General features: G+C 37.0%; 1 pseudogene; it reads left to right on the plus strand.

Moving 5' to 3' along the window:
* The window catches only part of LOC118596547, a 49055-nt pseudogene extending 28657 nt beyond the window's left edge, over window positions 1-20398 (plus strand).
* Window positions 20399-25750: the final 5352 nt, after the last annotated feature.

Below are 25750 nucleotides of genomic sequence, written 5' to 3' on the forward strand. Positions count from 1 at the left end.
TAGAACCAACATAATAAAAATGGTAATGGTATGCCAGACTTTGTTGACTACCATGGGAGGCCTTACCCACTCTGAGGAGTGGATGGGGGTAGAGTGGGAGGGAGGTGAGGAGGTGGGAGAAGGGGAGTGATGGGGAACTGGGGTTAGTATATAAAATGAAAAAAAAATTAATAAATAAATAAATATATTTTAAAAATGGCAATCTTACCAAAAGCAATCTACAAATTCAAAGCAATTCCTATCAAAATCCCAACACAATTCTTAACAGACTTCAAAAGAAAATTACTCAACTTCATATGGAAAAACAAAAAACCCAAAATAGCTAAAAACAATCCTCTATAATAAAGCAACTTCTGGATGCATTACTACCCCTCCTCACTTCAGGGTCTCCTATAGAGCTGTAGTAATGAAAACAACTTAATATTTACATAAAAAACCAACATGTGGACCAATGGAAATGAATTGAAGAACCTGACATTAACCCGCACACTTATGAGCACCTGATTTTTGATAAAGAAGCTAAAATTGTACAATGGAAAAAAGAAAGCATCTTCAACAAATGGTGCTGGCTTGGATGTCAACATGTAGAAGGCTGCAAATAGATCCATATCTGTCACCATGCACAAAACTTAAGTCCAAGTGGATCAAAGACCTCAACATAAATCCAGTTACTCTGAACCTGATAGAAGAGAATGTAGAAATGACAATATCATACAGAATGGGAAAAGATCTTCAACCCCACATCTGACAGAGAGCTGATCTACAAAATATATAAAGAACGCAAGAAACTAGACATCAAAATACCAAACAATTCAATTAAAGAAAATGGGCTACAGAGCTAAACACAAAACCATCAACAGAATAATCTCAAATGGCAGAAAGATATTTAAGAAATTGCCCAACATCCTTCGTTATAAGGGAAATGCAAATCAAAATTACTCTGAGATATCATCTTACACCAGTCAGAATGGCTAAGATCAACAACACTGAAGACAACTGATGTTAGAGAGGTTGTGAAGCAAGGGGAACACTCCTCCACTGTTTGTGGGAGTGCAAACTTGTACAGCTGCTTTGGAAATCAGTATGGTGGTTTCTCAGAAAACTGGGAATCAATCTACCTTAAGACCTAATGATACCACTTTTGAGTATATACCTAAGGAATGCTCAATTATACCATAAGGACACATGCTCAAATATGTTCAATAGCTAGAACCTGAAAACAACCTAGTTTCTCCTCAACCAAAGAGTGAATAAAGAAAATGTGTTACATGCACATAATGGAGTATTCTCTGCAGTAAAAAACAATGACATCATGAAATCTGCAGGCAAACGGATCGAACTAGAAAATATCATCCTGAGTGAGGTAACTCAGACTCAGAAAGACAAACATGATATGTACTCACTTATAAGTGGATACTAGATGTAAAGCAAAGGACAACCAGACTATAACCCAAAGCTCCAGAGAAGCTAGCTAACAAGGAGGACTTTAAGAGGGACACATGGGGAGTTGGGGATTTAGTTCAGTGGTAGAGTGCTTGCCTACCAAGCCCAAGGCCCTGGGTTCAATCCTCAGCTCCAAAAACAAAAAACAAAAAAAAAAACCAAAAAAAAAAAAAAAAAAAAAAAAAGAGGGACACATGGATCGCCCTGTGAAGGGGAAATAGAGGAGATTTCCATGAGTAAACTGGGGATAAGGGGGTCAATAGTGGGTAGGGGATGGGGGATGAGAACATGAGGGAAGAGGATGGTCAAGCTAGAACAGGAATGGAGTGGGAGAGCAATGAAAGAGATATCTTGATAGAGGGAGACATCACGTGGATTGGGAGGAACTTGGTGCTAGGAAAGTTCCCAGGAATCCACAAGGATGACCCCAGCTTAGACTATTACCAATAGTTGAGGGGGTGGCTGAGCTGGTAATCAGATGGTGAATACCCTAACTGTCATCATAGAGACTTCATCTAGTAACTGATGGAAGGTGATGCAGATATCCACAGCCAAGCATCAGACCAAGCTCCAGGAATCCAGTTGAAGAGAGGGAAGAGAAATTCTATAAGCAAATCAAGATCATGATGGGGAAATCTTTAGAAACAACTGAAATCAAGCTGGTGGAAACTATTGAACTTTAGACCAATAGCGCAGAGCTTGCATGGGTCAGGACAATGCCCTCTGCATAAGAGAGACAGTTGTATAGCTTGGTCTGTTTAAGGGGCCCCTGGCAGTAGGATTAGGATCTATTACTGGTACATAAGCTGGCTTTTTGGAGCCCTTTATCCATTGGGGGACACCTTGCACAGCCTTGATACACAGAGTGGGGGCTTGGACCTGCCTCAACTGAATGTACCAGGCTTTGTTGATGCCCCATGGGAGGTCGTACTTTTTCAGAGAGGGGAAAGGGGGTGTGGGTTAGAGGGAGTGGGAGTGGGAGGAGGGATGAGAGAGTGATCTGAGGTTGGTATGTAAAATTAATAAAAATTTTCTTAGCCAGGTATTGGTGGCACACGCCTTTAATCCCAGCACTCAGGAGGCAGAGGCAAGTAGATCTCTGTGAGTTCAAGGCCAGCCTGTCTACAGAGTGAGTTTCAGGACATGCTCAAAAGCTTCACAGAGAAACTCTGGAAAAAACCAAGAAACTAAAAAACAAAAAAAATAAAAAAAATATCATAATAAAGAAAAATATAATTTGGAATGATTAAAAAATGTAAAATTTACTTGATCCAACTTCAAAGGTTTCCATAGTCTTTCCCAATTATTACACTGTTTACAATCTAAAAACCAAAACTTTTCTGAGACTCAAGGAAATCTCTTAATTCTAAATTCCCTTGTAAAAGAAAAATATCAAATTATATACTTACAACATATAAAGGCATAGGATATACATTAACATACCCAAAGAGGGGATCAGGAAACAGTGAGGAAATACAGGACCAGTAAGATTAGAACTCAGTAAGGTGAACAAAAAAGAAAATAATATAGTTTTATCTCTCGTTTAGAAATTTAATTTTATATGACTTTGATAGCTCCACTCCTCCAGATTTGCACCCTCTAACATCTCTCTTTGCAGCCAGTTCCATTTCTTATATGCAGCTGTCTTTGGCAAGTGTCTTACATCTCTGGCTTCTTCAACATTCAAACCTCCATCATAACCCATACTTGACTTTCAAGATTCATCAGTGGCCTCTATGGTTCTCCTGCTTTCTCAGGACCCTCACACACAGACACCCCCAATAGGCTCAACCTACCTTCGGATTCTCTCTGAAATCACAAAGGAAGAGTCCACAAATAGTTTATGCCTCTAAAGCTCGCAAAACTCAACCCCAAATGGAAGAAGGACCATAGCGTAAGGCCAGATACCCTGAATCTGGTAGAAAACAAAGTAGAGAACAGGCTTGAATGCATTAGTATTGGAAGGACCTTTCTGAACAGGACACTAACAGTACAGGCATTAAGATCAACAGTGAGTAAATGGGACCTCAAGAAGCTAAGAATCTCTGTATGCAAAGGCCACCATCACTCTAGCAGAGCAGAAGCTTACACAATGGGCTTTTGTTTTTATTGTTTTCAGTTTTTTACATGTTGTTTTAATAATTCTTATAGACGTTTTCAAAAGTAGGACTTGTAAATCAACAAGTTAGAGACATAATATGACAAGACTTTAAGTATAGTGTGAATGACAGATGGGATGGAGATCTAGATGATTCTGTGATTATTCCTTGAAAATTAAAAACTAATTTAAAAGCAACTGTTTTATGCTATACAGAGGAACATCAATATATATATATATATATATATATATATATATATATATATATATATATATATATAATGTTTGTGAAAGTATTTTAACTGATAACTATCTGGTATTCCAACTTTTATTGTGTACTATTAAAACATATTCTTATGTCTGTAGCTTCAACTTCAGACCAGAAATCTATTTATATACTTGTTATTATAAAGCCACTAAGACTATTTTGTCAAAACTCTCAAGCACCTTTTCTGTAAAAAATTTAGTTTATCATGTATCCCTCATGGTGGATTTTGAGTTGTAAATAGAAAAGAGACACAGTAAAAGTAAGCATTTAATCTAGGATTCTGATGATGAAATAAGTTGGAATTCTCGTATTGAAAAATGCAGCAATATACTCTAACATAGGTATAACAAGTGAAGATACATCTATACCTGCATAACTTCCTTGTATTGTCTTTCTCACTTACATACTGAATTTGGTCACGTGGGCAACTGGGGAAAACTGAACACTAGTGAGTGTGTAATAAGTGGTTTGCTTAAGCATGTGAAGACTGGAGGTTGACTCCTTAGAATGCTTATTCAAAACTTATGAACTACAATACTTTTACAACATTACAACAATATCCTAGAAGTGCGCACGTATTGAACAAACTTAGCTCTGCTGTATCTTGTCATACAATCTCTATGGAAGATCCTAGAACTGAACAATCATAAAAAGTAAACTACTAGTTGTAAACGGCTAACTTTTCCTATTTAGCATTTACACAGTAACTACTTTTGGTGAGCTTCAAACTGTAGATATTGCAACAAAATAACAGTGAATACAGGAGCAGAATATTGACAGAAATAAAATTTCCCTCCAGTTATTACAGGTATATAGTTTCATTTTAATTGTACTTACCAAAACGTATCTTCAGTTTAGTTTAAAACAATAGTTACTATGGACCTTTGACATTTTAATTCACAGCAGTACTCTTTTGAAAATTCTAATGTTTCCATGCCATAAACTGTGTTAACCATATCCTAAAGGATGTGAGCCAGGATGTTTTGTGATTTTAACCCAAGTACTCAGAAAGTACAGTTGGTACGATTACAAAATTCAGATGCAGCCCTAACTACATAGGGAGGTCCAGCCAGTCTCAGCTTTATAGGGAAGACCTGTTCCCCACATCACCTCTCCCTCTCCCCCTCCCCCTCTCTCTCTCTGTAGTTTAAAACTGTTTTAAACTGAGGTATACAATGATAAGTGCAATTACATGAAGCTATGCTGCTGTGTAACTGGAGGAAAGCTTTTGTCTGTCCATCTGTGTCTGTCTGTCTGTTTCTGTTTCTGACTCTGTCTCTGTCTCTGTCTCTCTCTCTCTCTCTCTCTCTCTCTCTCTCTCTCTCTATATATATATATATATGTATATATAATGTACTATTCATATTTAAATTTAATATATGTAACATATTTATATGTTAAATCTAAGTGTGAAGAGTATTTTGAAAGAAAATATATTTAATAAGAGTCTAATTAAATATTTAACCATAAACATTGTGTTTTACATCTATAAAACAAATATATTTTCTTAAATTCAATCACATTTACAAATTAAAATTTTAGACTGTTTTGTCGATGATTGGCATAACATACATGCAAGTACGAAAACTGCTCAATAGTACTCAAATAAAAGAATTTAATATATTTAATAACATTTCAATTGCTAAAAATGCTCTGAGTTTAATACTAAATAGTAGTAAGCTTGGTAATACATCACTAAAATGCAACAAATGTATTTGGGCATGCATGTAAAGAACATGTAAGTCCACCTTGTTCTTGCAGTCCATTCCTTGTTTTATGTTTATGAAACAGAATAATTACTGGACAAGTTACTTGTTATATTTAAAGTTTTTATTGCTGTGACAAAATACCATAACCAAAAGCAACATGGGTAGGAAAGGGTTCATTTGGTTTACATTTCCACATCATAGTCCATTATCAAAAACAGGATCTAGGAGGCAGGAACTGAAACAGAGGCCACAGAGGAATGCTGTTTACTGCCTTGATCTTTATAGCTTGCTCAGTTTGATTCCCTATACATTCCCAGGACCACAATACTAGAGGTGATGCTGCCCTCAGTGGGCTGGGTCCTCCCACATTAACAATTAATCCAGAAAATGCCCTAAAGACTTGCCTGCAGGCAATTTGATAGAAGCATTCTCTCAACTGACGATCTTTTTCCCAGATATGTCTGTGTAAACTTGACAAAAACCAACTAGCAGCTACAATACTTTTTAAGGGTGTTTTGAATTAATATGGCAGAAAGATCAGATAAGGGATTTGCTGTGAAATTGGGTCTCCTAGTAATGTCAGAAGCTACACCCATAAAGTCTCACCAACATGACTGCCTAAATATGAGCTGAAGAAGGATGACACTAATGAACCTGCTGCACCAGACAGAGAAAAGCCACAGGACTTCACGCCTACAAAAAGAACTGCAGTAATCGAGGAAGCTGGAAACAGGAGAAGTGGGCCTTCCTAGAGAGGAGCACTCCTACTAGTTATCCAGGCTCAAACCTCCAGTCATGAAAACATACATCCATGTAGCATTTGGTGGACTGACTGGCTATGTTTAGAAACACATATGTGCATGCAGTAACAACTAGTAACAAAAGAGACTGCACATTTGAAGGAGAGTGGGAAAGAATACACGAGAGACTTTGGAAAGAAAAAAGAGAAGGGAGAAATGTTATAATTAAATTATAATCTCAAAAGTAAAATTTTTAAAAGATATTTAAATTTAAAAAATATGTTAAGATAAGGAAACATCATCAAAGGCCTACAACTAATGAAAAATCTGTAAGATTCATTCTTCCTCTAGTTTTTCTGAGCCTAAGAAGATAATAAGGAATCTAATCATTGACAAAAGGAAGAGTCTATTTTTCATACCCCACTCCTCCTCTCCCTCAAAAAACTTGGGAATTTTCCATCCTTATTTTTTCATTCATTTATATTTGTTTTATGTTATTTATGCTGCTTTGGGAAAAGCTGTGACTTTTGACAGTTGAAAATGAACTGAAAGAGAGAGAGAGAGAGAGAGAGAGAGAGAGAGAGAGAGAGAGAGAGAGACTGCTGAATTTAGAAATATAAATTCAATCTAACATAAACAGAAGTAACATACATATTCATCTAATTTTCCAGGAAAAGTGTGCACATTGGAAGTGCTGCCTGTTACCTGCACTGTTCAGGACATCTATCTCAGGTAACACCCATTACATCACTTGGAAGCAGAAACAGCTTACAAGTGATGCATATTGTATCCTGAAAAGTGAACAAACCTGCTGCTTTACAGTTTAAAAGGTATTTTGGAAATTGCCAATAATTTATGACAGCTGATTTTGCCAGACTGCAGAGACTGCATAGGCCCCATGTTAGCTAGTAGGCCAAGACAATAGGAGACAGTATGCTGGTGCAGTTGTTGTACTTAGTGGGACTGCCCATTCCTCCACTACTGTAGAACCACACATGGGCAACCTATCATTAAAATTGAACAACCAATAAAGAGAATATGGCTAAACCAATATGTGAGGTTTATACTGAATTTCACATTTTATACTAAAACATGTGCTACTTTGTTTAAATTTTACATAATATAATGCATGTAAACATATCTATTGAGTTAGTGTTCATTGCATATTAAATTACTGAATTATCAAATGAATGTATGCAATTGGATATAATGTATTACTCTTTGGTACTTGAGTTGGGATATATTTCAGTATTATTCACTACGAAAACAGATCACAATATCTGACTATCTTTGTGCTTACTAGTTTTAAGAAAACAAATTAACAACATGTAAGGTTTTTATATAATGAATTCTACTGGTTTAGATGTTAACTTAAACAAGAACATATTCTGAGATAAGGGCCTCTTTGTGGTTATTTTCTTGCATGATCTTGTGCAAAAATGTATTCATTTATGACTATAAATATAAATAGGAACACAAGTATAAACATATACACATGTATAAATGCACAGATAATCAGGTTTGGTTGATTTTAAGGTAATCTTGGGGATACTAGGAATTTCTTATTGCTTGTATACTATGAGAATGATAGAGTATTTTAAAAAACAAGTAAGAGGAAGGCCCAGCATGAGACAGTCTAGAGGGAAAACAGCCAGGTCTAGCAGTTATATGTTAGTTCTTATCCAAGAAAGGTAGGTCCTCCAGGAAAGGCGTGAGGAAGCCTGAAAGTAGCAAACTCCTACCTCCAGGGTGAAAGGTGAAGAAACAGGCATAAAAATTTAAAAGCACCAGGAATTTACTGAGATGCCAAAGGGAGTCTGTAGAAGAAGTTATTGGATTCACTGCATAAGAAATTGAAAGTTCAAGTATAGTATCTCTGGCTTATTGACTGGAAGCATATGCTAAGTGCATTTCTCCATTGGTAAATAGGCATACCAAGAACAAATAAAGTACATATATTCCCACCTAAAACGCAATGAGATATTTGTGGTAGGCAAAGAATTCTTTTAATTTGAAGTCATTACATTCAGTATCATTTTCCTAGAATTTCTAGTGACATTAGTATTTAATAAAACAAAATATTGCATTTAATTGAATATTATATATATTTATGAGCCACTTTCCCATATTGGAGAATAACCTTTCACATGGCATAATGTTACAATTAAACTGGCAAAGAAGGCTTTATTCAATATAGTTGGAATATAGAAGAAAAGCTGTTAATGGCTGAAGGATGGCACTATATAGGAGAGGATTATAGGTATGTATGAGGGACTAGTTCTCTCAAAGGAAAAGTCTTTTTTCTCAAACTTTCCTGACAGGAGACAGTTCTACAACTTTGAGCAAAATGCCAACTGACCTAAGACCCCTTCTATTGCAGCAGGCCCCTCTCAGGGTCTAAGAGGCATTCTGTGGTGATAAAACCACCAATATTCTCTTCAGAAGATTTTCATCTTGAATGGACAGAAAGAATTTGTCCTAATAAGCAGTTTACTCGAATAGTTTTACGGAATGGAGTTCTGAGGCTGTGTCAGCAAAGAACCCAACTAGTGTTTCACAGTGGCCATCTTCATCATTCCTCAGAAATATTTCGTTTCATTTTCAATTACGACTTGGCAAGCATATCTCCTTTTCTCCTCTTCATTTCACTTCAGTATTACTGTAATTGCTATTATCTTGATATACATATTTTTAATTATTAGTAAAACCACAATCTCATTTCAGGGTAGAGATCTGTAATTTCTGAACCTATGCATATTTTCTGTGGATCTACTATGTAATGTATAAGTCAGATTTCCATTTTTGTAATTTAGAATTTGTTTTAATGTACAGTATAATTGAATTATAAGAACAAAAGTTATCTCGTGAATTTTAAATCTCAAATCTAGGTTTAAAGTTGAAAACTTGTGGTTATAAGCATTACTGTCGATTATGAAATTCAGTGGACTGAAATCAGCAAAACCCAAGCTCCTTAAGTGACAATGGCCTATCTACTGATACCAGGGAGAGAGGGGGCACAGTTAAAACTACCTGGGATATGATAAAAGTAATGAGCCAGAAACTTACAAGGGCCTCATTTTCTAATTTTTGAAGAAAATTAAAAGAAAGAAAAATTATTACTCTGGAGTATGGAGAGATAGCTCAGTGCTTAAAAGCACTTTTAGCTCTTCCAAGGGCACAGGTTTGGCTCTCAGCATCCAGTGGTAGTTCACAACCATCTGTATCTTCTGTGGAACCAAGGGTCTCTTCTGACATCAGTGGACATCAGGCTCACCATGGTATATGTGCATGTCTACAGATCAAACTAATACACATAGAATAAGCTAAATAAACCTTTTTAATGCCAATGTTATTTCCATTCATGAACTATTATGAGCAGAGTAAATTTGTTCCAGTTTTGCATATATTTGAAATCTCTAAAATTGTCACTTGAGGAGATTGTCAGAGTTTAGCCTATTCTACAGCTTTTGTCTTCTAACTCCATCACACACACACACACACACACACACACACACACACACACACACACACCTCGGGGGTGGGGGCGCAGACAGGCTGAATTATTTTTCTCATGAGAAATGAATTTGGAATTCAGATTTCAGATTCCATTTCAAACTGCTGATAGCACCATTCAGAGTGACTCATAGATTTTCTTTCCACATGGCATGACAGTCTATTTTTATAAACTGGCACACAGATTAGTAAAAATACTGCATAGTATCAAAATGTTCAGGGTCTTTTTGTTTCTTAATTTTTCTGACAACAACTGGAATCAAAGTTACATTAATTGAAGGCACGTGTTTTCCTCCTAAGACAAGCATGCTTTCACTATTGCAGTAAGTGTTCTTGCTTTGAAGTAGTGCGTCAAATTTAACTGTGCTACTTTAAATTGTTATCTCTGCATTTTTACTCATCTTAACATGACATCATAAAAGAAGATTAAAAACCCTATGAAGTGGAGGACATAAAAAGCAAAGAATTATTCTAGATGCAGAAGAGGTAGACTACCCACATCCTAGAGTTCATCGTCTTAGACGAGGGAGGGATTACCTAGATGTCTGTGTGAAGACTGAAGGAGCTCAAAAGGACAAAATCTCAACCCACATTTTGTCACTCTGCTGCATGTACCTTTCAAGATACTCAGTCTCATTCAACTGGAAGAACAGAAAGCTGGGAAATGGTGCCTACCTTTGAGGCCAAATTGAATAGCGCCCTTTCCCCAGCAGGGACCTTCAGATGGTAGCTTCCCTTTCACACCTACCACATTTTCTGTCTTGGAAGCCTAACAACAAAGGAGAAACAGTGAAGGAGCTCCAAAGACAGAAGAGTGGGCGCAGCTGCCTGACCAGTGCTGGTCCCGTGGCAGCCAACTCTGGAGGGTTCCCCCTTTCCTTCCACTTCTGTCCCCTAATATTCTTACAGGATGGTTTTCCCCATCCTCTTGTGCTCTAGCACAGGAAAGTATCTGCTGGCTGTGGATGCCATCTAGGGTAGGGCTAAACAACACATACTTCGCAGATCCAGCTTCCCTGTGTTCCTAAAAGGACTGGATTGCCAGATGGAGGAAATAAGATCAAGGAATGTTGGCTTTCTTCCTATTCCTTTTCTTTGTTCCTTGCACCGATTTCCTATTTTACCAAAGTTGATTTATCTGGGAGATAACACGAGACTTGGCTGCTCCTAGCAACAAAGCCCTCTCCATCCCTTCCTCCTGTATCCAAATCCCTCTTCACAAGGAGTTAGGAATTCCTATATGTAATCTCCTTGCCATTATTCAGTGCTCTGTAGATAGAAGGTAGTGTGAAATTAGATTCCATCCATGAAAAGATGTATATTCTCAATAAAGAAAAGTACACACACACACACACACACACACACACACACATATATATATATTCAGAAAAAAATGTGATCAATAGTCAGAATTTTAGTGAAGACATAGAGAATTCTTTCCTGTAACATACTAAGAATCCGACACATAAAAGCACTTTTGAAAATTCAGTCTGTCATCATGGCAATTCCAGCAAGGCTGTAAATGTATTCTTTATTTTCACTTTGTTTTATCAATAGGTCTTCTTTCATCAACTAGACATTTCAGATCAACTCCTCTAAATTACATGTGTATCTTTAACCTGGGGGATTCCTGAAGCATCAAGAAACAGCTGCAAAGTTGAATAAAAACTTAAATTGGTTTTAATTAGAAAATCATTAAAAGTTTGCCTTACTCAATCTATTGGTCATTTGTCTTCATACTTTTTGAAAAATCTTTGCATTACTTTTATTTTGTTTTATTTTTTGACATCTTGTGCTATAGCTCTCTTGATCTTTTATGCTGATGACACCTTAACATTCCTTTCTTCCTCGCTGATGACTCTGGCTTTCTCTTTCTTGTGGATACTCTATAAGGATATTACTAGTGCTCTAAGCTAAATGTAGACAAATTGAGTGAACACCATCTCCTTCTGTCCTTATGATTGCCCTTTCCTTTTCTTTGGGGAATATAAATGAGCTTGAAGTGTATTTTCTCTTGCCTTATGGATCCACAGTGATACCAGTGATCTAGATGCATCTCTTACAGATGCCACTCCTCTCAAATTTTCCCAAGTTGAAGCCCTCTACAAAGCACACTGTGGACCATCCTTGCATGGAAAATCTCAGTCACACCAACACAGTACAGATCTAACCATAATGGCAATCATAAATGTTGGAATTGTAGGCTCCTGGTAGGGATTTCTATAGTAATTTATCATGAAGGTCATGGAGTGGTTTGTTTGTTTGTTTGTTTCTGGAGCTGAGGATCGAACCCAGGGTCTTGCGCTTGCTAGGTAGGTGCTCTACCACTGAGCTAAATCCCCAACCCTGATGGAGTGGTTTTAAACTACAAAAATATATGGTATTTCAATATTGATTTTGATTATTATGACTCAAACGGCTCAAAAGACAGCTGTCCTTTAAGAATTTTTGAAAATATTCTTAAGAATTTGCCATGAATTCATAAATGATGAACATGTAGAGTGGTGTGCACAATTTTGTGGGAATATGGTAGCACACTTGAGACATAGCTGCACCAACAAATCTGAAATAATCACAAAACACTTAGTTTAGACATTTTGCAATTTTTGTTTGTAGATCAATAATATTTACATACTTTGTAATATAAAAAGTAATCTATTTGTTTGTAGCTGGAGTTTTCTCCAGTCCCACTTGGGCCCACAGCTGCTCAGACCAAGTAAGCACACAGAGACTTATATTATTTATAAACTGTATGGCCATGGCAGGCTTCTCACTATCTAGTTCTTATATCTTAAGTTAACCCATTTCCATTAATCTATAAGTTGCTATGTGGCTTGTAGCTTATTTGGTATTTTACATCTTGCTTCTCATGGTGGCAGTGGCTGGCAGTGCCTCCTGACTCAGCCTTCCACTTCCCAGAATTCTCTTCTCTGCTTGTCCTGCCTATACTATACTTCCTTTCTGGCTACCAGAAAATCAGCATTTTATTTATCAATCAACCAGAGCAACACAATCACAACATACAGAAAAAACATCCCCAGTACTTCTCCTTTTCTTTTTTTTCAAAAAGGGAGGTTTTAGCATTAACATAGTAAAATTACATATAACAAAACAATTATCAGGCAATAATTACAGCTACAATATCTAGTCTATTTATAATATCTAGTCTATTTGTATTTAACAAAATTAAAGAAAATATCCTATTTATCCTATATTTGTGAGTCTAAGTTTTCATATCTAAGTTATCTTTTATCATAACTAAGGAAATTATAACTATCTAGTCTTCAACTACATCAAACACATCAGAAGGATATAATATTACCTGAGAAACAGGAGAAGGATGCAAGCAACTTTTAAGAGTCTTGTGAGAGTAGACATTGACAGCTGGCAGCCTGTACAGTCATCCAGAGTTCTTCTGTAAAGCTGTAACATCTGTCTTCAGCCCACAGGTCTAGAGTCTCTCAGTGACTTTTCTCTGTGTCCTGTAGAATGTCTGGCAGTTTCCTCTGTGAAGCAGGAACCTAAAGGACCATTTTGCCAAGCAAATTTCAGTGGTCACCTTTCTATGGGACCTGCCTGTCCAGTCAATCAAGCAGTCCAGGCAAGAACAGTTTCTTACCCAAATGGCTATTTTTGCCAAAAGGAAGATAAACTCCATAGAGAGTGTCTTCAACGCCCATCCTCCTCTCATATTATAAGTCTCTATGTGTTTACTTGGGTCTGAGCAGCTGCAGAAGCCAGGGGGACACAGGAAAACTGAACTGCATCTTTGTGTGTGAACCTGCCTTAAAAATTGCTTCATGAAATGAAAAAAATCTAGGTGAGTGAACAGGAACTACAGGCTTAAGCATCAACAACAGAATACAAGAGCTATAAGAGAGAATTCAGGCATTAAAGATATGACAGAAAAAATAGATATATTCGTCAAAGAAAATGTTTAAAAATATCCTATAACAAAACATTCAGGAAATTGGGACACTATGAAAAGACCACACCTAAGAACAATAGAAATAGAATAAAAAGAATATTAGCTCAAAGGCCCAGAAACCATTTTCAGTAAAATCAGAAGAAATTTTCCTAACCCAAAGAAGGTAATGCCTTTAGAGATACAAGAAGCATATAAAACACCAAGTAGATTGGACCAGAAAAGAAATTCCACTGTCCACATAATAATTAAAACACTAAACACATAGAACATACAAGGAATGTTAAAAGCTGCAAGCGAAAAAGAGAAAGCAGATTTCTACCAGACTTTCAAAGAAAAAGTAATACCAATATTCCTCAAATTACCACAAAATAGAAACAGAAGGAAAACTGCCAAATTTATTTTATGAGGCCATGTTCACTCTGATACTCAAAGCACACAGAGAGACAACAAAGAAAGAATTACAGAATAATTTCCCTTATAAACACAGTTGTGAAAATACTCAACAAAGCTGAGCGGCAGTGGTGCATGCCTTTAATCCCAGCAATCAGGAGGCAGAGCCAGTTGGATCTCTGTGAATTAGAAGCTAGCCTGGTTTATAGATTGAGATCCAGCACAGGCACCAAAACTACACAGACAAACCCCGCCTCAAAAAAAAAAAAGAAAAAGAAAGAAAGAAAGAAACACTCAATAAAATATTTGTAAACTGAATTAAAAAAAAACACATCAAAAAGATCATATATCATGGTCAAGTGGGATTCATCCCAGAGATGCAGTCATGGTTCAACATATAAAAATCAGCCAATATAATCTACTATATATATAAACTAAAGGAAAAAAAGTACATGATCATCTCATTAGATGCCAAGAAAAGCCTTTGACAAAATCTAAGTCTCTTTCATGTTAAAAGTTTTAGAGAGATTAGGAGTACAAACTACACACCTAAACATAATTAATGCAACTTAGAACAATATCAAATTATTATGCAAATATAGCCACCATCAAATTAATGGTGAGAAACTCAAAGCAATTCCACCAAAATCAGGAAGAAGACAGGTTATCCATTGTCTCCATATCCACATCAATATAGTACTTGAAGTTTTAGCTACAGCAATAAGATGACTGAAGGAAATAAAGGGGTTATAAATTGGAAAGGAAAAGTCAAAGCATTGTTATTTGCAGATGATATGGTCATGTACATAAGCAACACCAAAATTTCTACTGGGGAACTCCTACAGCTGATAAACACATTCAGCAATGGGACTGGATACAAGATTAACTCAAAAACATCAGTAGCCTTCCTACGTACAAATGACAGACTGAAAAAGAAATCAGTGAAACAACACCCTTCACAATAGCCACAAACAATATAAAATATATTGGGGGTAACCTTAATGAAGCAAGTGACACCCTTGTGTGATAAAAATGTCAAGTCTTTGAAGGAAGAAATTGAAGAGGATATCAGATGATGGAAAGATCTCCCATGCTCAGAGGTTAGTAGGACTAACATAGTAAAAAAAATCATCATCCTTACCAAAAGCCATCTGTAGATTCACCACAATACCCATCAAAATTCCAACACAATTCTTTACAAATCTTGAAATAACAATACTCAATTCATATGGAAAAACAATAAACCCAGGATAGCTTAATTCTGTACAATAAAAGAACTTCCAAAGGTATCACTATTCCTGATTTAAAGCTGTAGAATAAAAAAAAATGTGTGGTATTGACATAAAAATAGCCATGTTGATCAATGGAATTAAACTGAACACCAACATACTTATGAACACCTTATTTCTGATAAAGAAGCCAGAAATAATATGTAACGTAAAAAAGAAAGCATCTTCAGCAAATGGTGCTGGTCTGCATTAGTCAGTGTTCTCTAGAGTAACAGAACTTATAGAATGAATCTCTCTCTCTCTCTCTCTCTCTCTCTCTCTCTCTCTCTCTCTCTCAGACAGACAGACAGACAGGCAGGCAGACAGACAGACAGACAGACAGACAGACAGACAGACAGACAGATAGATAGATAGATAGATAGATAGATAGATAGATAGAGATTGCAGGAATATTTATTAGAGTGACTTACAGGCTACAGTCCAACTAATCTAACGGTGGCTAGCTGTGAAGAGATTTTGCAGGTAGACTGGGTACAGGTGTGTAGGGGAACAGGAGAGATCAGGTATGGGAAGGAGGAATAGGGGAAGAGTACAGGGAGAGACAGCTGAAATAGAGAAGTACTTAGGTGAAATATGGAAACCTAGTGCAAAGGAAACTTCCTGGAACCTATGATGGTGACCCTATCAAGGACTACTAGGAAAGGAGAATACAGAGCCTGACCACCCATCTTTTGTAATCAGGCAAGGGGGTGGGACTGGGAAACCAAACCAGCCAACAAATCTTTGACCTACAGCTGCTGCTCTGCCTGCAAGATGTGCTGGGGTAATAGTGGTTCAGAACTTGTAGAAGTGGCCAACCAATAACTGGTCTAACTTGAGGCCCAAGCCATGAGAGGTAGCATGTATCTAACTCTGCCTGGATGACCAGGCAGAACCGGAAGCTGGATGACTAAGAGATCTAGGGTAAACCCAAACATGAGTGACCAAAATAACAACAACAACATGACTGATAATAATAATAATAATAATAATAATAATAATAAGAAGAAGAAGAAGAAGAAGAAGAAAAAAAGAAGAAGAAGTGGTGATATTGTGTCCCCCAATATATTATGCACCCTAATAAACTTATATGGGGTTATAGAATAGAACAACAACTAGACAGACATAGAGGCCATAAAATGGTGGTACACATACCTTTAATCCTATCACTTGGGAGGCAGAGATTTATCTGGATCTCTGTGAGTTCAAGTCCACACTGGAAACAGCCAGGCATGTAAACACACACCTTTAATCTCAGGAAGTCATGGCAGGAAGCAAAAAGGTATATTAAGGCATGAGTACTAGAAACTAAGTTTGCTAAGCTCTTAGGCTTCTAGCAGCAGTTCAGCTGAGACTCAATTGGGTGAGGACTCAAAATCTTTCAGTTTGAGGAAACAAGATCAGCTGAGGAACTGGCGAGGTGAGGTTGACTGTGGCTTGTTCTGTTTCTCTGATCTTTCAGCGTTCAACCCAATATTTGGCTCCTGGGTTTGTTTTTATTAATAAGACTTTTTAAGATTCATGTTACAATAATAATTCAATAAAATTGTTCCTAATGATACTCTGCTATTCTCACAGATCAGTGTCTAGCTCAATTGTTATCAGAGAGATTCCCTCTAGAAGCTGATGGGAGCAGATGCAGAGACCTGCACCCAAACATTGGGCAGAGTTAAGGGAACCCTAAGGAAAAGGGAGAAGAAGGATTATAAAAGCCAGAGATATCGAACCAGGAGAATACCATCCACTGAATCAAAAAAATAAAAATAAATAAATAAATAAATAAATAAATAAACAAACAAACAAACAAACAAAAGTAGGGCTCCTAGAGACTGCAGTGGAAATCTCAGAGAATGCATGGGTTTGCCCTAGGTCTTCTAAATGTTAAGGTTATACAGCTTGGTGTTCTTTTGGGACTCCTAACCGTGGGGTTTGGGTGTCTCTGACTTTTTCACCTGCTCTTGGGAGCCTTTTCCTCCTCCTGGCTTACCTAGTAGTCTTGATATGAGAGTTTGTATCTAGTCTTATTAGATCTTGTTATGCCATGTTTGGTTGTTATCCCTGGGAGGCCTGCTCTTTACTGAAGGGAAATGAAGAAAGAGTAGATCTGGGGGAGAGGGGAAGTGCAGGGGACTGGGAGGATTGAAGGGAGGGAAAGCTGTGATTGGGTTGTATTGTGGGAGGGAATAATAAATAAAAATAAAAATAAATAAATCTATTTTCCTGCAGTACAAAAAAATTTCATTCCTACAGTCATCATGAAATCCAATATTGCTCTTCTTCTGGTCTTACATGTGTAGAAACAAGGGTCCTGATTTTTTAATGACCTCTTACATTATTCATATATGAATATAATCTTAAGGAAACTTCTAAGTTTCATCTTCTGTAAGTGTCTTATTAGCACAGTGCTAAAAATAAATAAAAATCAATGTTTTTTGCAATTTATAAATTCTCATTATGTATGGTTTTCTATTTCACTTAAGGATCAAAACAAAAGATTGAAAAATAGCAGCCATTTATATAATCAATAACAAACATCATAAATGATGTTTGCTCAATTCTGGGACAGATTGTTCTTCCTTACTAGCTCCAGAAGCTAATACATTTCTAATGGAAATGTATAGAATATTTGCCATTTAATGAAAAACAAAACTAGTCATTATAAAAAAGTTCAGGAAACTATATTAAGGAGCAAGTCATTATTTGGCATTTAACATGGAACAAACATTATCTGAAGCTTTTTAAAAAATTTTATTCCAAATAGTTTTAGAATATGACATTCTGAATTGATATATACTACTAAAATAATGAAACAATAACAAACAACTACATAATCATTAACAGTAAGAGTTCTCTTACTTTCAAGTTTAAATAAGTCAATCTAAAGTAGCTCAGCCATGGAGAGATATGTTATGTACATCAGGAAAACATCACAACTTAGGGTTAGTTGACTACTCAATGTTGAGAACAGAAACCCAGATCCCTTCAATTTATCATCTCCTCTATTCGATGTATTAGTTAGATATTTCCAGATATTTAATAAAGTTTGAAGGTGCTCTATCAGATTAGATAACAAAATACATTATTGTTTATTTTCATATTTAGTCATATGCATTGTAAATATGCTGAAGAATGACCATGTCTTTAGAAAATTTGTGTCAAATAAAATAGAAGTCATGATTGTCTAACAAATAGAATACATAATTTATATTTTGAGACTTAATTACCATGTAGGCAGTATTAAGTAATAAGAACTTTAGGAAGTGATTAAATCATGAGTGTGCAAGATTCATAAGTAGAGTTAGTGTTCTGGTTTTTCTTCTTCCTATCTTTCATTTCATCATCATCATCATCATCATCATCATCATCATCATCATTATTGAGTGCTTAGGAACCCATTCTAACTCTTCACATATACTAATAGAGTCTTTACCACTTAGGTACATTCCAAGGCCTGGGATTAGTGTTCCTTTGAAACATGTTAAAGAAATGCTTGTTCCCATATTACATGAAGACTCCTAAAATGTTCTGTCTAAGAGACATAGGCCCTAACTTAGGCATCAGACCTGCTGGCATCTTAATCTTAGAATGTCTAACCTCTAAAATTATGAGAAGTAAAATTCTATTTATGTATTACCTAATCTAAAGAACTCTGTTTTAGTATCCCCAAAGACCTAAGAGTAGAATTACAAGACATAAACTTGATGACCTCAAATAATTCAGAAAAAAATATTTTGAACATTTTTGCAACTCTACATATTCAATATTATTATAGAAATATAGGTTGTATTTATGTACTTAGGATTATATACAATATACATGTGTTTATATTAACAACAATTAATGAAAAAGCTGTCATGAATTTGAAAGAGCAATGAGGCATATATGGGAGTATTCAAAGAGAGGAAAGAGAAAGGGTAAATTGTATCATAACCTCAAAAATAGGATAAAAAATTAAAAAATATGTAATACAAAAAAATGTGAATGGGATTTTACTTGATTTCCCAATAATATACTCAAAGGAATGTGTGGGAAATTAAGATAAGTCAGAGTGACTAATTTGTCTCAAATTGAAAACTCATGGCAAAATAACCTTTCATGAAAATGGTACTAAATAGACTATAATTTTCCCCATCAATGGCAATATTCCTAGCATATGGATTGAGATTTAATGAAGAAAGTGGTTTTTTTTTAGTCATGTCAAGCATGTGTAATTTGTCTTAAACACTGAAAAATTTAAGAAATGATTGGTTTTGCTTTTGTTAATTAAAAAGATTCTTCTCTCATGCAATACATCTCAATCATAGTGTCCCCCTTTCTCTTCTTTCAGTCCCCTGCCACTTTACCTCACCCCCAAATCCACTTCTCCTCCATCTCCTTTCAGAAAAGAACAGGCCTCCAAGAGATCAATCAAACATGACAAAATAAAACATAAGACAGGGAAAAAGCCCTCACACCCAAGCTGAACAGGTACCCTAATAGGAGGAAAAGAGTTCCAAGAGCAGGCCAAATAGTCAAAGATACACCCACTCCCACAGTTATAAGTCCCATAAAAACACTAAGCAGTTTACTGCCATCAAATTGTCTGATTCCAGAATTGCCCTGAAATCTGGCTATAGAAAATACCTTGGTATAAATTCAGATGGACTTTTTGGGTGTTCAGATGCAATTGGGCCGAGAGAACAATGGGAACCAGTATTTCAAGATGGGAAAATGGCTTTATTGGCCTCAAATAGCTTCTTTATTAGATGTAATGAAGCAGGCGATATAGAAGCAAAGAATAAAACAGCAGGAGAGGAGGAGATAATAAAGATTAGATCCTGTGCTGAAAGAGAAACCAAGAAGAAAGATGACATCCCAGAAGAAGACAAAGGGAATGTGTGAAGTCAACTATGTAAGGAAATTTCAGAGCTTCCAAGACCGCAAACTCAAAATAAGCAAAGAAGATAGTAAAATTCTTAAAAAGGCGTGGAAAGATGGATTTTTACATGAGACACTTCTGGACAGGAGAGACAAATTGAAAGCTGACCGATACTGCCAGTGACACAGATGTTTTTGTGTTGCTTTGGTTTTGTTGTTGTTGTTGTTTGGGGGAAAGGGGTTGTCTGTCTGTTTTTATCCTGAATAAAAATATTCAGTACAAAAATCAAAACAAAACACTAAGCTAACAACCACAACATATACACAGAGGATCTGGTGCAGACCCATACAGGCCCCATGCTTGCCAGTTCAGTCTCTATGAACCTATGTGAGTCCTGCTTGGTTGATTCAGTGGGCCATGGTTTCTTGATGTCCTACAATCTTTCTTCCCCCTCTACCCCAGAATTCCCTGAGCTCCACGGGGAAGGACCTGATGGCGACCTCCAAATTAGACTCTCTCTCTCTCTGTATAATGTGTGGCTGTAAGTCTCTACATTCCCTCCTACCAGCTGTCAGAGGAGCTATTTTTGATGATAACTTGACAAAGCACCCATCTATGAGTATGGCAGAAAATCATTAAAAATCATTTCATTGATTTTTGTTTTAGAGTAGTCTTGTTTGGTTCTATTGTAGGTCTCTGGCTATCCAGTCTCAAGCTTCTAGCCATCCAAGCAGTGTTGAGCATAGGCTCCCTCTCACATAGTGGGCCTCATGTTAAATCAGATATTGGTTGTCCACTGTCATGAGTTCTGTGCCTCCATTGTCCAAGCATATTTTGTAAGCAGGTTTGTAAAAGGTTTTGTGGCTGGGTTGGTATCAGGTTTCTCTTTCAGTAGCCTGCAGAGTGTCTGCACTTTAAGGGTGAAGGCTCCATGCAGAGACCAACTATACCTCCTCATCATATTCAGTAAACTGCTTGGATGTTCCCCTAGGCAATGGGACCCCACTGTCAGTTTGTAGCTAGCAATTCTCTGCCCTAGCATCATCCTCGGTTGTTTAGGGATCTCCACAGGACCTCTCTCAGTCAACAAGTCAACCTGATGCGATCCAATTCCACCATTGGGAGCCTTGCTACAAGGGATGACCAGTTGAGACTCCAAATCCCCCATTACTAAGAGTCCTTACTAGGATATCTCTCAGATTCCAGGAAGTTTCCACTGCACCAGATTTCCACACTGACCCCCCCCCAAATGCACCCAATTCCAGCCATATCTCCCTCCATTGTCTCTCTCCATCCCATCTCCCCCACAACCTGATCCCTCCTGCTTCTATCTACATCAGTCCCCACTACACCCAAAAGTTATAATCTAATTTCCCTTCTCAGTGAGATCATTGTGTCCCCTCGGAGTCCTCCTCTTTATCTGACCTCTCTGGGTCAATGGATGGTATCTTGGCTATCATTTAGTTAACAGTTAATACATGCTTTAAGTGAGCAATATGTTTGTCTTTCTGAATCTGAGTTAACTCAAAATTTTTTTTCTAGTTCCAACAATTTGCTTGCAAATTCAATAAGTCATAGGTTTTTTGTTTATTTTTTTAACTGCTAAGCAATACTCCATTGTGTAAATGTACCACATTTCTTTAATCCGTGCTTTTCTTGAGAGACATCTAGTATTTTTCCAGTCTCTGGCTATTATGAATAAAATCACAATGAACATAGTTAAGCAAGTGTCCTTGTGGTAAGATGGAGTGTTCTTTGGGTATATACCCAGGAGTGGTATAACTGGACCTTCAAGTAGATTTATTCCCAATTTTCTGAGGAATTGACATATTGATTTCCACAGTTGCTGTAAAAGTCTACACTCCCACCAGCAATGAAGTGGTCCTACACATCCTCACCAGCATGAGCTGTCACTTGTGGAATTGATCTTAGCCATTCTGACAGGTTTAAGGTGGAATCTCAGAGTAGTTTTGATTTGCATTTCCCCAGTGGCTAAGAATGTTGAACGTCCCTTTAAATGTTTTTCAGCCATTTGAGATTCCTCTATTGAGAATTCTTTGCTCAGATCTGTATCCTAAGTCTTCTTTATATGTATTTTTTATTTAAAAATTTTCTTTTCTTTTGCATACCAACCCATTCTTCCTCCCTTATCTTCTCTCACTTCCCCCACCTACCCCCATACCACCCCAATCTCCTCACTCATAGAGAATAAGGCCTCCCTTGGGCAGTCAACACAGGCTGTTATACCATGTTGGGGCTAGATTTAGCCCCTCCTTCCTGTATGAAGGCTGAGTAAGGCATTACACCATAGGGAATAGGGTCTAAGGAGCCAGTTTGTATACCCAGGGTAAGACTTGATCCCATTGCCAGGGGACTCACAAACACATCAAACCACACAACTTTCACCCACATTCAGATGGCCTAGTTCAGTCCCATGCAAGCTCCCCAACTATTAGTCCAGAATCCATGAGCTCAGCTATTTTTGTAATTTTTCCCATCATGATTGTGACCCCTCTTGCTCTTATAATCCTTCCTCCCTCTCTTCAACTGAACTCCAGAATCTTGGCCAAGTACTTGACTGTGAGTCTGTTCATCTGCTTCCATCAGTCACTGGATGTAGGTTCTATGACGACAATTAGAGTAGACACCAATCTGAGTGCAAGAGAAGGCTAGTTCAAGCACCCTCTCCACCATTGCTATGAGTCTTTGCTGGGAACAATCTTGTGAGTTCCTGGGTTTTTTCCTAGCTGCAGATTTCTCCCCATCCCCTTAATGGTACACTGTGTCAAGATATCTCTTTCATTCGTCCCTCTCCCTGTCTCTCCCCCATGTTCCCACCTCCTTCCCTTCACCATCTCCTCCCCTCTACTCCTCCATCTCAGTTTGCCTAGGAGATCTTAACCATTACCCTTTCCTGGGGAAATCCATGTGTGTCTCTCTTAGTGTCCTCCTCTTTACCTAGTTTCTCTGGGGTTGTGGATTGGCAAATGGATGGAACTAGAAAAAGTCATCCTAAGTGAGGTAACCTAGACCCAGAAAGACAATCACAGTATGTACTCACTCATAACGTTAGTGAATGTTAGAAGCAAAGCAAAGGATAACTGGACTACAGTACCCCACTTCTTAAATGGACTATTTAGTTTTTTGATATTTAACTTCTTGAGTCCTTCATATATTTTAAATATTCGTCCTCTACTGGATACAGAGTTCGCAAAAAAAAAAAATATGTTCCCATTCTGAAGACTGCTACCTTTTGTTTTTGCTTGATTATTTCCTTGTCAAAACAGCTATCTTAAGAGATAGCTTATACACATCATATATTTAAAGTATAAAATTCAGATCTTTTGTTGTATTTACAGTTGGACAACCAGCACCAACCAATTCAATCATTCCAATAAAATCCTACAGCATCATTTTCCGTCTTATTGAAAATAGATTTTCTCATACAATTTATCCTGATTAAAGTTCCCCTTTCTACTCCCCCTCCACTTCCTCTCATCTGTATCTACTCATTTTACATCTCTCATTTAAAAAAAAAACAAGCTTCTACTAAACAAAAACAAGACAAAATATAATAAGTTAAAACAAAACCATCACATTGAAGTTGGTCAAGGCAACCCAACAGAAGGAAAAGCACCCAAAATAAGGCACAAAATAAAGAGGCTTGTTCACTCACACATGCAGGAGTCCAATAAAAATAAACTGAAAACTATAATATGTAAGTCAAGGACCTGGTGCAGCCCTGTGTAAACCCTGTGCATGCTGCTTCAGACACTGTGAGTTCATATGAGCATTGCTCAGCTGATTTGAAGAACTGTATTTTCCTGGTGTCCTCCACACCCTTGGTTAGTACACTCCTTCTACTTCCTCTTCTATAGGGTTTGGGTTCCCTGAGCTCTGAGGGATAAATATATCCCATTTAGAGCTGTGTGTTACAAGGTCTCTCTCTCTCTCTCTCTCTCTCTCTCTCTCTCTCTCTCTCTCTCTCTCTGTGTGTGTGTGTGTGTGTGTGTGTGTGTATGTGTGTGTGTGTGTTTGTTATCATCTGCTGCAGGAAGAAGTTTCTTCAATGATGGCTGAATAGTACACTGATCTACGTATATAGCAGAATGTCATTATAAGTCATTTTATCACTACATTTTTTTCTTCTTAGACAGATAGTATTTGGTTTTACCCTATGTCTCCTGGATATATAGTTTCTGGTTTTTGATCATCCAATCAGTGTCATGTATCTACTCCATCTTGTGGAGTGGGCCTTAAGTCAAACCAGATGCTGGTTGGTTATTACCACAAGTTTTTTGCCAATATTACCCTAGGCAGAACAGATTGTAGGTCAAAGAATTTGTTTCCAGGTTGGTGTTTTAGTTGCATTTACTTTATCATGAGAAAAAAAAATCACTGAAACAAGATATATTAATATCTAAGATCAGAAAGAAGAGGAAATTGGTTGTATTAAAGAAATATTTAAGACTTCAGAAATGATAAGAAATTTTGGTTATAAGATTGGTAGTTTCAGATCTGAGCAAGCCTGGTGAATTGGGAAAATCTTTATTTTATTAGAACAACAAAAAGCAAAGACAGGTTTATGTGTGCAGATGTTAGCTCACACTCAAGATAAACTTAATGTTTTCCATTTACAGTGCATCTAAGTTTTAACATCCAAAATCCCACTGAATACATGGTGGTGGAGAACTCTAAAGTAACAGTCAGGTAGTCAAATTTTTTGATGTGCACATAACCCACTTTGTATTGAGGGTAGATATAAAATGAAAAAGCAAAGTTTGCCTAAGTCATTAACCAAAATACATGCAAAATTATTGTGAGTTTGTGACATCAACTTGGGGCACAATTTGTTGACCAATAGTGTCAGAAACAGGGGTGTGATGCAATAATAGGACAAGGAAGTTGGAAAACAAGTTAAGGGATGATCAGTAAATAGGTACACTGACGCTTTCCTCAAAGAATACTGCTATTGTTGGGCCAGAGCACATTCCATAGAACTTAGTTCCCTTAGGAGTTGGGCAAGGTAGAGTGACCACAGATGTTGACAGTGAGCAAGAACATCAAGCCAGCCAGAAGTGATCTCTAATTCTGTGACTGCCTTGTTTATACTAATATGCTTTGTATTTTCTTTCATACAGGGGAGATGGCAAGAGACAGTATTATATTTTCTAAATGGAAGAATATCCTGAAGTTCTCATGTAAGTCACATCTAAGTACATCAGAAATATGAAAAGGACTTTACTTTGGTTGATTAATCATGCACATAAACCCAGTTTCATATCCCTGCATAGTTACTCTGAGTCAAGGCTGTAAGATCACAGCAGAAGGGCAGCATCTTAGGTACAGGATGAGTTTGTGCTTTTGTACCTTTTGAACAACTGCCGGGGGTGGGGGTGGTACGGGAAGAGGAAATATCCAGGGATGCAAAGGAATTTTTCTGGGGAGCCTCTCTCCTGGAAGCAACAAGACTTTTATTTTTTCTTTACTTTTACAATAATACTATTTTCTGATACTGAAAAGATTATTTTATAA

The sequence above is a fragment of the Onychomys torridus genome, chromosome 15, assembly GCF_903995425.1.
Source record: "Onychomys torridus chromosome 15, mOncTor1.1, whole genome shotgun sequence".
In the NCBI taxonomy this organism is placed as follows: domain Eukaryota; kingdom Metazoa; phylum Chordata; class Mammalia; order Rodentia; family Cricetidae; genus Onychomys; species Onychomys torridus.